Below are 13,015 nucleotides of genomic sequence, written 5' to 3'. Positions count from 1 at the left end.
TCTTTTGACTGATCAGCAGTTTGTCAATTAGGGTGACATCAAGAAGAGGTGCCTTGTATAGGTAAGTTAAGGAAATTTTGAGTTACAGTCAAACAGATCAAGCCACTCAGAGCCTTGACTATGCTCATGCAAATTCTGAGTCTTCATGTATTTGGAAAACTCTAGTTTGGACCATGACCTTGAGGTGCCAGTATAGATGCTACTCAAGATTTCCTTCCTCTGATTGCTGCAGAGCCCAGAATGAGAGGAGGGGCTAAGGCTGGCCTGAATTTGAAGTTAAGGAAAGACACCAACAAGGCTAGGCCAGCCAGTATTTGGCAAAGCCCCCTATGGTGCCAACAATAGTTCTTAATTATAAGAACTCACTTAAAAAATATAACAAATGGCACAAGTATGAGCTTCCCCACTCCCATATTCCTTAAAGCTTCAGGCAACATTAATTAATACCGGAAAGGACCCACTATAACGTTGGGTACTTCCAGCTACACTGACGGCTGCTCCTGCCCCCTTGGTCTTTACTTCAGCCTGAATTTTGAAGCAGTGTCATTGATGAGATGATTCATTAGTTCCGTCTGCAGTTCTTCTTTTGTGGAGAAATGGAGAAGCAAAAAAATAACTCACTGCTTATTTTAAAGTCACTCAGAATTTTTAGTTATAATTCGCCATAGTTTTTTCCTGGATAGAAGAAGATACCAGGGAGGGTTTTCTTTCTTTGTCAGTAATTTAGTACTTGGATTTTTTCTTTTTTTCCCATGACTTTTTTTTTTTTTTTTTTTTTTTTTACGGAGAGTCTCGAAGAATTTGGGAGAAACGGCGAAACGGTGTCGTAGATCCTTACACCTGACCCTGTAACTAGAAAATCTATCTGGAGTAAAATCATTCCAGATGGGGAAGTAGAGAGCTCGGAGGCCGAGAGCTGTCATCAGGGTTACTGAGAGCATGAAGGGACAGAGAATGAGGCCAGCATCAAGGCCTTGGCCCTTCCCTCTCAGGATCACAGGCTTTCCATGCAGGGACGGGCCTTGCTCTGCCAACATAATTTGTTAGTGAGTACATTTCACCCAAAATAGTACCAAATCATGCAAGAATTGGAGGCTTACCCTATCTTTCTGTATAAAACTCTCTCCTACGTTTTATGTTTGGAAGCAAGATAAAAGCAAGGACCTGAAAGCCCAGAGCTACATACACGGTGAAAAATGATATTCCTGACCTCACCAACTCTGACTCACTCTGACTTGAGGCTATTTTTTCCCCAACATTCTTTTCCCTATTTGCACACGGTACATAGTTTTGATACTTGCTTATTTTTATTTATCTTTTTCATTGACTTTGTGAATATATATATATATACACATATATATATTTATCTCCAGGCCAGTAGACATGTTTTAAAAACAATTCTATACACTTATTTTCCTCTACCTGTCTAGTCTAGGTTTTTCTGGCTGGTCTAATAATCAAATTAACATGAGACAGATTAGCAGGAAGAAAACAAGTTAAAGTTTAATATGATATATACCTTCTATACACAGAGTATAGACCCAGGAAAACTGAGTGACTCTGAAATGGCGGAAGCCACCACCTTAAATAATGTTGCCAGCTAAAGACAAAAGATACTGGGGGTGGGAAGTAAATTTTAAGAGGTTACTAGGAAAAGCCTCACAAAAGAGCATAAGGTCATTATACAGATTTGTCATTGCCTTCTGCATTGGTAAGAGTTTCTAGAGTGAAGATCATCTTCCTCTTCCTAGTAAAGTGAGGAAGACACCCTTACTAATGGAGATTTCCCTCAGAAAGGTAAATTGTCCTTACCAAAGGGTGACTTCTACTCAGTTTTGGGAGCTTTTCTGATGTCTGCGGTTTCTTGAAAATAATCAGCCTACAATAATTCTTATGCCCAAGAGACACATTTTGGAGGTGGCGAATTTGCTCTCCTACAAGTCCCTGAGATGGTCCATGAAAGCCAAGTACTACTCCCATCTTTTTTTAAAGACTTCCTTTGAAGGCAGAAACCTCTGTAGGTCTGCTGCTAGAGGGCCATGTGTTAAGTATTGTGAGGGCCCAGGGCAAGCTGCTCTAAAGTATTCCACAATAGCATATTGATTACTTTGAGTTAAACTTACTTGACCAGCAGCCAGTGGAAGAAGGGCACATTGACCCTCCTTGAATGCAGGAAACAAATCTCCCTTGTGAAAGGTACTCTCCTTGCTCCAACACGGTAAAGAGAAACACCTTTATCTCTAGAGGTTAAGAATCTAGGGCTTATAAGCTTGTATAAACAAAACACTTTTTTTTAAAACTAATTTACTAGCTAGGCCCTCTTTCTCTTTAGATTCCTTACAAATGAGCATCCAAACCTAAGTTTCTTTGTTCTATCAAATATTCATGAATTTATTGTTTGTTTGTTTGTTTTTGTCTAAAAATATATAAAAAACTGGAATGGTTTATTATTCCTTTGAGTATCATTCATGATCTCCATGTACACACATTGAATTGTTTTTTAATCTGGTGTTTTTCAATTTTATTATGAGTCCAGCCATAAATGTTGCGGGATTCTCAACAGAGAGACAGGACACAGGCTATAAGCAGGAAGCAAGCAGCATTTATTGATGCCAGCACCGGCTCAGCAGATTCTTATCCAAAGGCTGAGCCCCACTTGTAACATAACAGGCAGTTTTATACAGTCTTGTCATCTCTACACAGCTACAGATATAAGGAAGAACATTAATTGGTTGGCAAGCTATGAGAAAACTGACGTTAGCCAGAGAATCCTTAAGGTAGGGGGAGGGCAGTCAGGAACAAACTCGTTGGAGCAGGACATGTCCAGGCAGGGTCAGGCTGCCACGTGAGAACTTAAGAAGGGTAGAAGGAAGAATTTTCCCCTCCCCTACGGTATATATACTTCAATCCACAGGTAAAGTCACCATCACTGTGTTCTTTTCCATCCCGTTGGTTTAAAGAGTTTGCCATTTTGAATGGTTGGGGAGTCTTTTTACTGATATTGTTCTTCTAATTGCTCATATTCCTTTCCTTTCTAATTATAAGGTTTTTCCCAGACCTGGAAATGGGCCTCATAGTATTTTGTACATAACCTAGCTAAAAAATTTTATAATAGACCCCCTTATGAAAATACATCATTGACTCACCAACTTAATCCCTATTGCATGGTACATTTAAGTCAAGATATAATTTAGAGTAAGATTTTTAAATCTTACGTCTAAACCCCTAAAGAAAGGGAGAAGATTCTCTCAGCCCACCCATCTCAATTACTGATGAACTCTACTCAGGCATTCACGTTTGGCCATTCAGGGCCTCCTCACGACATTGCTTTCCAGGACCACCTGCTTCTGCATTTGTAGAGCTCTGGGAGGAAAAGCCTTTGGTTAATTGTTAACAGAGATCAAAGATAAGGCGATCTCCTTAAGCTGCTAGTGTTACTCTTGACCCAGGGCTCAGCAGGGAAGCACCAGCCTGGGTTGCTTTCTCAGCCACAGAGAAAACATTTTCTGACTTTCTGGCTTGCTCCGATTATCAGCAGCCCAGACAGTGCAGAACAAATAGTCACCCTCCCCACCCCCACACTCCATTGAAGTGCCTAGTAATCTGCACAGATGCCATTGATAATCGTTCTAATTCAACAGGTACTTTTTAATGCTCTCACCCTCTGCCCTACTCCCAACTCAACACCCATCTACTTTCAAGTTATTTAGCAAGAAGCCTAGAGAATTGCTTTCAGCTGGCTTTATCAGCATCTGGCTATTTTGCTTTGCACATGGATAGTTTCTTGCCCAGACATTTTAAACACATGTGAACGGAACTTGTTTTAAGCTTTTGTACTGTGGTTGCCTGGTGGAAGTGTTCATAGCCATTCTACTGAAGTAACTATGAAAATTTGTGATACAATTTATAGCACATAAGTCTCTGTTCTCACAGATTTTCCATTTGGGTCCATCTGTATAATTGTGATTATTCTGCTTGTTTTAAGTTAATGTAAAAAAAAAATTTCTTACCTACATTCAAAAACATTTTTTAGACAGTTCTATTCATGTGCACTTTGGAATTGGTGGTGAGGGGAGGAAGGAGATGGGGAGGGCGCTGTTAAGATGAGATGGTGCTTGCTTTGCCCTCACTGTGCCCTTTGTAAATTAGGAAGGAAAGCTTCCAAGGCCTATTTCTGGAAGATTATGTAGTTTAAAAAATACAAGATTACTTTAATTTTACTGGCAATCAGTAGGCCAGCTGGTAATAATTTGGAAAAAGAGATGAGCCAAAAGGATTTAAATTCACAGGTAACCAGAAACAGTCCAATTGTTTATATTTTCTTTCCCACCAAGTGTATTAGCAGGGCATAGCAGGGCGGCTAAGATAACATTTTATTCACCTTCTTTTCCTGTCCATTGGAGGCTGTGGGTGGAGTAGCTAACAAACAATAAAAGATCCTAAAGGAAAAGGAAGGAGAAGTTTTCTTAAGAGCTGGAATAATTACAGACATAATCTGCTCCTGACTTTGGTACTTTTATTGCAGAATATAACCACACCCCACCCTATCCAACCCCTTGAAGAAGCCCGATTTTCTTCAACCTTCCTTCCAATTGAGGGAATGTATGAATGTATTTTTGATTGGCTGTACCTAGAAGTCCTTAAGGACTAATATCTAAGCACCTGGAGTGCTTTTGGATTCATCTGTCAAACCAAAGGCCATCTGTCATTTTGCTCTACCTATTATTATGACTTTATAATCCAGACATATAAAGTACAGAGCCATTTTGTGTTACATTGAGAGAACATGTAATTTATCATCTAAACCAGAATACTTTTGAGAGTGAAAGGAGGCACTAATAATTATGATGGGACTATCCCCAATAACCCAGAACATTTGGTTACTCTGGTTACGTACCTTTATACTATCTTAGAGCTATAGCTCTTTAGAGATGGGTTTCTGGGAGCACTAGCAATATAAACCTAATAGTACAGAGGGAACATGCCAGCAGTGAAGAGCTAGATCAATGGTTATAACCCAGACTACACATCAGAAGGACTTGGGGAGCTTGAGAAAAATACCCAGGCCTGGGCTGCACTTCCACTGATTCGCCTTCTATTGTTGTGTGGTGGGGTCTGTATGTTCAAAGAGCGTCCCAGGTGATTCTAATTACACTAATGCCTTTAAACTTTAACGTGTCTGTTAATCACCTGGGGATCTTGTCAAAATGAAGATTCTGACTCAGGTCTGAGGAAGGCCATTGAGTCTGCATTTCTAACAAGCTCTCAGGGATGTTGTGCTGCTGGTCCAGGAGTTATTCTATGAATAGCAAAGAGTTAAATGAACTGTGAAATCCTAGTAGCAGGACCTCGAATTCTTTAAAATCGTAGAAAGGGCAACACCTGTTTTTAGTGTCCTTACATGCCTAGGCTACCGTACTCTAGACTCATGTCTCCAGCTGCCCATTGGACTCCACTTGACTGTCTTTCAGGCATCTCCAACTTGACATATGCAAAATTGGAGTCCTGCCAGCCTCTTACTATTCTCCTCTACCACTCTACTCCACCTCCCCCCAAAAAATCCTGCTTTTTTTTTCAGTTCTTCTTCATGTCAGTAAATTGTGGTTCCATCCTTCTAGTTGGTTTGGCCAAAAACCTAGGATTCATCCTTGACTTTTTTCCTTTCTTTCACACCCCATATCCAAAAGCAAATCCTGTCAACGTGACCTTCAAAACACAACGAGAGTCTGACCCCAGTCTCACCACCTCCATCATTTCTACCCAGAGCCAAGCCTTGTTCTCTCTAAATTATTACATTAGTCTCCTAACTGGTTTCCATCCTTCCACTCTTGCTCACTACCTGCCCACACGTATTCTCAGCACAACAATCTGAATGATTTTCAAAAGACATGTTAGATAACCTCAAAGCTCTGTTAAAACCATCCAGTAGCTCCTCATCTCACTCAGAGAAAAGCCAAAACCTGTATCATGGTCTCAATCTGGAAATGGCCCCCTTTCTGCCTCTGACCTCACCTCCTACCTCTCATTCTGTTTGTCTCCACTCCAGCCATTGTTCTGTGAACATACCGAGAACACTCTGCCCCTTGATGTCTACAAAGGCTTCTCTCTGCCTAAATGCTTTTTCCTCCAATATGCGCATGACTTGTCCCCTAACTTCTCAATATAAAATAGCCCTCACACCCAAGTAGTGCTTATCCCCCTTGCCTTCCTTTGCTGTTCTGCATAGCATGCATCCCCATCTCATGTATATATTTGTTTATTTATAAATTTTATTGTCTGTCTTTGACTAGTAGAATGAAAGCACAAGGAGGCTAGGATGTAGGCTTTTTTCACTGAATACCACTGGGCATATGGTAAATGCTCAAAACAACTTTGCCAAATGAATGAAATATTCAGTGTTAATTACTTTGGACTATCTCAGACTGGTTATGTCACCCAGGAAACTGAAATATTCTGTACTCAGTATGAATCATCAGATTTTATCCTATGATTGAATAAAATCAGTTGCCATTTTTTAGGTCCCTACAGTGTGTCAGGTACCTTTCTAGATACTTTAGATACAGCTATTATCTTAATCATTCTAGTGGCCCCAGAGAATAATCATCCTGTTTTTACAGATGAGGAAACTGAATCAGGGGCCATTCAGACCCATGGAGCAGGTCATTTCTGTTGGAGATATAAATTCAGTCTTATAGTAAAACTCATGTTGTCTGTGCTAATGGTTGAGGTCCAGAGGAGAGAGAATTTCTTCTTACCTTTGCTTGAATCCAAGGCTGCAGCTGGAACTTCAGTTCAGTGTTCTCATTGAGAGGTTTTTTTACTTACACCATTCAATTCTCTGATACTTGGACACTAACTACCCTGAGTTAGCCCAGACTCTATGGATTAAAAGGGCTCAATTCCACAAGTCTGCCCCCACTTCAGACACCAGCTGCAAATGGTGTGCCCAGGTTACTCACATTTCTGCTTAGCCAACTAAAAAATCAGGTGTTCCTATGATCCACCTCCCCCCCCCCCCGCCGCCCCGATAATTTGCTAAAACAACTCACAGAAAACAGGAAAGCTCTTTGTTATTATTAGTGGTTTATTATCAAGAATACAACTCAGGAGCAGCCAAATAAAAGAGATGCATAGGGCGAGGTATGGGGAAAGGGTGTTTAGAGCTTCCATGCCTTCTCCTGGCATCCCACTGTCCCTGTACCTTGAGGTATTCATCACCTCAGCAGCCCTCCAGACCCTGTTGTTTAAGAGTTTTTATGGATATTTTATTATGTAGGCATGATCAAAAAACTCATTGGGCATTGGAAACTGAACTCTACCTCCAGTCCCTCTCCCTTCCTGGGAGGCCGGAGTGGGGCAAAAAGTTCCAACCCTTTGATTGCCTGGTTGCAAGACCTCATCTTGAAGATATCCAGGGGCCTACCAAGAATCACCTCATTAGCATAAATTCAGGTATGGCTGAAAGAGTCTTATTATGAATAACAAGGGATACTCTTATCACTCAGGAAATTCAAAGATTTGAGGGAGCTTTATAGCAAGAACCAGGGACAAAGATCAAAGACATTTTTTATTATACCAAACTTATAAATGTGGATAAATGTGTGTTTTGAAAATAACTACTTTTCTCTCCCTTAATTTGAATTAGCAACGAATAGCTCTTTAAAATTTATTAAAAGAATAGTGTTCTAAATACATATTGGTTATGTTTTACAGTTAATAGAGGAACCGAAGTGAGTGGTTAAGAATTTGGTGAATAAAATTAAAAATTGAAATAATATATGTGATGTGGAAGAGTTGGAAACAGATGGAGTTCAGAAGTGACATACATAAATGGATATTCACTTAGACATTCAATTTTCATGACAAGATGAAAATTTATATAGATGTATATATATGTATGTGTGCATACAGACACATGTACATACATACACATATATATACATGGTTTTGGAATCATACTAGATAAATATATTTCAAAAACATTATGTTAAAAAAAAAACCTGCACAGGGATGTAGTAAAAGCCATATATACAAGGAAAAGCTTCATTTTTTTTCTCTCTCTAGAGTTCATTCTGTATTGCTATTATTTGGAAATATCAGGTTGGGTGAAGTGATGTAGAGAGTTTGGCAAGAAACATGTAGCTAAAGAGTTGAAATGTAAATGCCATCACCAAGAGCTAGCTCATTTTTTGTGTGGAAGATAGGAGTGGTCTGGAGATCTTCAGGAATTTAAGGAATAATATGATGCAGCCAAATGACCAGCTGTTCTACATAATAATGAATATGTAATTTGAATACATAAACTCAAACTGAACCAGAAGGGATTCAGATCGACTGTTAGAACAATTTTCAACTGCCAAGGGCTCCTGCTCACAAAATATCTAGTTTGTGCCTTTTTTAGAGGTCTCTGTGACTACAGAGATTAAAATAATTTTTAAATATGAGCAAGGGTGGAAAGGACAGAGCAAGATAACATCTCTAAGTATTCCTCAGCCTTAAAATTTAGATTCTGTGATTATTATTATTTTTTTATTTTTTTTAAAAGAAGGAAGTTGTGATTCAAGTGGGTTAGATATCCCTCTAGTGGTGTAGAAAGGTATTTAATACAGCTGATCACAAATCAGAATCACTTGGAGCTGAATTAAATTTGAGAAGCAAAGATGTTTAGGTTTTCTATATTTCTACTCATTTAGGTGAATTACCTCCTGAAAAAAAATAAAACAGGGCAAACAGTCCTTTTCCTCATTTATATACTGAAATCTGGACTTATGCTTTGTTACTGTGGACAGATCGTTTTCCCTGGAACTGAGAACCATTCTTGGGATGGTCATCTGATGATGTGTGGAAAATTCCCTTGGGCTGGGAATATGCAGGTGTTTCACAGGGGCTGGTGACTGTTATGTACAGTCCAAGGCTCTTTAGGGTTTTGATGACAGTGGGACTTTCCCTCGGGATCAGAACTCCCTTTAAGGTACTGACTGTGTGCTGACTTGGGACAAGGGATTCACCCTGTCCACCCACACTGGACATTCTAGGACTTATAGGAAAGCGTATGCTTTAATGACAGCTGACTGCCACTGTAAAACACTCATGTCAATCTCACAGACAAAGCCAATCTCAAATCCTCCTTTTTTTGGCAGTATACACAAGGGAGACCCTTATTTCAAAGCTTGGAAGACTCCTGGCAGTGCCAGTTTCCCCCAAGAACCTAGTGGCCTGAAGCAGAAGAGCTAAAATTTGTGCCTTTATCCTGGTTTGGGATCAATTTTAGATTAAGGTTTAGAGGCTAGAAGCTCTGAAAAAAGTGTGTTCCCCCTCCCTGCTTCTCCACATATAATTCAAAAGAAAAACAAAACTAGCTTTAAAAATGAGTGTAAGAAAATCTAACAAAAATTTTTTTTCTCTTATACGATGCTACTTATTTTGGTGCCTCTGCTTTGCTATGCCCAAAGCACATGCTTAACCAGCTACTGGTTAACCTGGCACTGTTTATGCCCACAAATCAGAGTCTTGCTGGGTCTTGTTTACTCAGCCTGAAAAGGGAGCATGAATGAATTTGCCTTAGTCACACAAGTACAGGGGTCATTGGCTATAACTTCTCTCACAAGATGAATGGGTTTGACAAGCTGTGGCCAGCACAATCTGGCTTTCCCAGCATCCTCTTTGTTCCAGCCCAGATGCACAACACAACCAAGTTTCAATGCCTTTCAGCAGAAAGGAACACCAGCTCAACAGCTGATGGCAATTCAGGTTTCTTTGAGGCAGTGCCTGTCTTTGGAGGATAGTAAATTATTTGCTTTGCTCATAAATAAGAGCGTATCTTGGCAAATGAATACTGATGCTGAATCTGGAGATTGCCTGTGACTTTCAGAAGAATACTCTGGACTAGGCCATGTACTCAAGCAGCATCAGGAGGAGGAGGCAAGGCCTGGGCTCCCTACCATGATCAGGCTGTTTTCCTATGGGGAACACAGGATCCAGGCAGCTGAGGAGAGGCATGTGGCTGTTTTAGCTCTACCATCTACTCTTGGCTGACTTTAATTTGACTCTCTAATCCCAGAATGAGAAACCCTGTTCAAGGAGTTCCCCATTCTTTGTTTTTGACTCCCAGAAAAGCTGAGATGTGTGACGAACTCCAGAACAGCAGCATTTTAGTATAAGAACTTAGGCCTTGGGCAGGAGGGAAAGCAATAAAAGTTCATGAAATTCTTGTTTTATGTGGTTTTTTGTTTTGTTTTATTTATGAGCATTTTTTTTTTTTTTTAGTAGACGTCATCATATGAGACATTGTTTGGTAGGCTGCAGGCAGCGTACTCCAAACTTAATGATATGGGGGTGGGAGGTGAATAGGCTGAGACTGTTTTTGAAATGCAGGTTTTATTATTATTCAAGTATGATGAGGCCAATAGATTAAGAGACAATTGCCATTGAAAAGATAGCTTGTTACTCACTATTCCCAAGAAAAAGGGGCATGCCATGTTATGCCAGGCAGAGGGACACAGGGAAGCACCCAGATTAGGTATGAGGCAGGAGTAGGGGGAAATGTGGGCAAGAGCTTTGATCGCAGTTTCCGTGGGAAGGAATGGGTGAGGCAGGGGAAGGAGGTTTAGGATTGGCTAGTTTAAATAATTTCAACAGGCATAGGACATAGAGACTGTCCCTACTTGTCTGATACCTGGCCCAGGGGTGATAGGGCTGGTGGACATTGGCCTGAGTGTGGGCACAGTAAGGGAGGTGGTTGGGTTTGGACTGTGGATTGGTTGATGTACATATGAAAGGTGTGCTCCCAAGGAAGCTATTTGCTATCTTTAGAAATTAGCTAATCTTGGAAGGGGCAGTCACTTCCAATTATAGAAAGGTCCCAAGATGTCAATGCATTAGAATAAAAGATATGCTTAATACAGAGAGGAAATGGCAAAACCACCATCACTTTTCAGGTGCATACAATTGTTTGAAGGCACTAAGATTTCATTTTGTTACCATCGAGGCCAAATGTCCCACGGTACAAAGGTTGGCCTTTGGAATCATACGTCCTTGGTCTTGAGCCCCGGTTCTGCCATTTTTCAATTCTGCAACCTTGGGCTACTTAATTTCTGTAAGTGTCAGTATCTTATCAGTCAAATGGGGCTAAAAATATTTTTTATTTCATAGGTTGTTATGATGATTAAAAAAAGATAATTCATATAAAGTTTCAGACAATACCTGGCACATAAAAAGTGCTCAATAAGTGTTAGTTGTCAATATGATTGTTCTTGCCAGTTATTTTTATAAATAGCAATGTAGATCAGTTTTCTGATTACATGAGGATTAAAGAGACTCGAACTAGTTAGCGATTTCTTTTAGAATAGAATTAACCCATCTTGTCTTATCTTCTCCCATTAAATTCTCTGAAGGTCACTGAAACAATGAGAGATGTCCCAAGAGAACTGGCAGCTCTAGCAACCTTAATCTTATAAGAAGGTGCCAGGTCCTTTATGACGTGTATTTTAGATATACCACAGTGTATCGAAAGGTTCCAAAATAAAGTTGAGACTCTGTCTCCTCCCACTGAAGGTTTCTGGAGTCCATTGCTGGTTATGGGGCATGTTTCTGGCTTCAAAGTGTTAAAAGCAAAGAAATTAGTAGGTATTAGCAAGATTTTTTTTCTGTAAAGGGCCAGATAGTAAATACATGAAGTTTTGCCAGCTGTATTAGTTTGCTAGGGCTGTTATAACCAAGTACCGTAGACTAAGTCACATAAACAATGGAAATTTATTGTCTCACAGTTCTGGAAGCTGAAAGCCAAGGTGCTGGCAGGGTGGATTTCTTCTTAGGGCTGTGACAGAATCTGTTGCAGGCCCCTATCCTTGGTTTATAGATAGTTGTCTTCTCCCTATATCTCTTTACATCATCTTCCCTCTATGTGTGCCTCTGTCCAAATTTCCTCTTCTTATAAGGACACCAGTCATATTGGATTAGGGCCCACCCTAATGACCTCATTCTGATTGCCTCTGTAAAGACATTATCTCCAAAAGTCACATTCTGAGATACTAGGGATTAGAACTTCAATATATGAATTTGGCAGAGGACACAGTTCAACCCATAATACTAGTTGTATGGTCTGTGTTGCAATTTCTCAACTGCCATTGTAGCACAAAAGCAGACACAGACAGCACATAAATGAAGTAGTAAATTTATGGGCACTGAAGTTTGAATTTAATATAACTTTCACATGTCACAAAATATTCTTGTGATTTTTTTCAACCATTCAAAACCATAAAAATCATCCTACTTCACAGGCTATACAAAAACCAGGTGGCGAGCCAGATTTGGCCCAAAGATTATAGTTTACTGACACCTGACTTACAGGTTTTTGAACATTATGCACAATTTCTGATTACATTCTGTGATGCATACATCACAATGATTTTTGAGTAAACAATACATTTTATAAAAGGTAAAATTGCATTTGTATTTATGTGTGTTTATCTATAAAGATGAATTTTAAAGTTTTAGGGAAAAGTATCAAATGTCTCCGGAAATCTCCAAAATTGGCCTCCTAAGATTGAACTTTCTGGCTTTTGATTGCAATGAAACATGAAAGGAACATGTTTTAGAACATGTCTGTGTTCATGAAATTGAGTTCCTTTTTCAGGTTTTTAGTGTTTTTGTAGGAAGTCCCCCCCCCCCCCGCGCCTGTTTTTGTTTTTTTTTTTAAAGCAATTGCCTAACTAATCCCTTTCAGATGGGCAGTACTATAACTATGTTGAAAGAGAAGGGAAAAATATTGAGGAAGCACTCATGGATAAATTAGATGAAAAAAGAAAAGTATGAGAAAGAGCTCTGGTGAATACTTGGAACGTGCGAGAAGCAAATGTGTGCCACTTCTGCAGTTGCGCAAAGCCAGGAGTGCCTCCGCAGTGTGTTCTGGCGTGACTGGGGCTTCCAGGAGTTGTTAACAAGACACTGTTGCATTTCAGATGCTTTATCAGTGGTCCTCAAACCCACTCCTCAAGAAAGCCTCCCATCTGTTAGG

The 13,015-nt window shown here is 39.8% G+C and overlaps 1 protein-coding gene across 1 annotated transcript in view; it reads left to right on the top strand.

The window, feature by feature from the left end:
* PGM5 (phosphoglucomutase 5) overlaps window positions 1-13,015 on the top strand; it is a 155,592-nt gene that overhangs the window by 128,375 nt on the left and 14,202 nt on the right. The window lies entirely within an intron of this gene.

This window comes from Rousettus aegyptiacus, unplaced genomic scaffold (genome assembly GCF_014176215.1).
Source record: "Rousettus aegyptiacus isolate mRouAeg1 unplaced genomic scaffold, mRouAeg1.p scaffold_m13_p_3, whole genome shotgun sequence".
In the NCBI taxonomy this organism is placed as follows: Eukaryota; Metazoa; Chordata; class Mammalia; order Chiroptera; family Pteropodidae; genus Rousettus; species Rousettus aegyptiacus.
The sequence above is the reverse complement of the archived record's forward strand: the minus strand, read 5'-3'. Positions and strand labels throughout refer to the sequence as shown.